The sequence below is a fragment of the Procambarus clarkii genome, chromosome 29, assembly GCF_040958095.1.
Source record: "Procambarus clarkii isolate CNS0578487 chromosome 29, FALCON_Pclarkii_2.0, whole genome shotgun sequence".
In the NCBI taxonomy this organism is placed as follows: domain Eukaryota; kingdom Metazoa; phylum Arthropoda; class Malacostraca; order Decapoda; family Cambaridae; genus Procambarus; species Procambarus clarkii.
Window position 1 is genome coordinate 41,893,637 of NC_091178.1, and position 1,038 is coordinate 41,894,674.

The window sequence follows — 1,038 nt, forward strand, 5'->3', positions numbered from 1 at the left end:
AACTTCTGGTAGATAACAACATTCTTCTGTGTTAACATCTTATTCTCATTCTTGAGGTAAATCAACTCTTTCTTTTTCTTCTTCAAGTGTGTTTCCATTCTTTTCAATTTTTTAATCAACTCAGCTTGTCTCTGCCTAGGGTTAATCTGGGAAAGCATCTTCGTACAACTTTTTCTTGGAAGGGCAGCAAAGCGTGTGTGGTGGGCTGGCTGGATGGCCGTCCGTTAGTGGATGTAGTGAGAGTGGCCACAGATATTTATATATGTGGCTCAGCTAACACAGTGCTTCCGGCAACCAGCTATTAGTCAGAACCGGGACTTTTATGTGGTACTTATTACTATCTAGCTTATCTAGGCAATTCACAAACACAACGAAAACAACATATGTCCCATACAGTCCTGCCCTTTCGATAACCTACACTGAATACACTGAATAATAATTACCAAGGCAAAATTTAAACAAATAAAAACATGCACACTTTTATTTAATGAAAATAACAGTGGAATTAATATGGAATGAAACATGTCAACCCTTTGTGACCATTGAAAAAAAAAAATCCTTATTCTTGCATCTTTCATATTGTTAAGCTAAACAATGTCCCAGGTTCTTTCCTAAATCATGCATTTGAAAATAATTTAGTTTTATTATCTTCTTAGCATGAAATGTTTTAGGATTGTTGTTATGGTAGTTTACATATATTATGTGTTTCTTCATACCCTAAAAAGTTCAGAATATTTGCTATGATATATGAATCTTGATGATTCACCCTTGTTTGCTTCATTACGTGTTTGTTAAAATTCCTAACCTCCCATTGAATCCAGTTATATTTATTTTTAACAAGAGAGTTTAGAATTGTTACGCCTACATCCATTCCATTTATGTTTCTCCTACATTGCCAATGTATTTTCTCGGGCCAAACCATACTGAGCAACAGCGCTTGCAGTTTGTATTCGACTTCACGTTCAGCCATATATTGGCACATTCGTTCCTTATCCCTATGATTACTATTAATGTAATCTTTATATTCTGTCGTATATA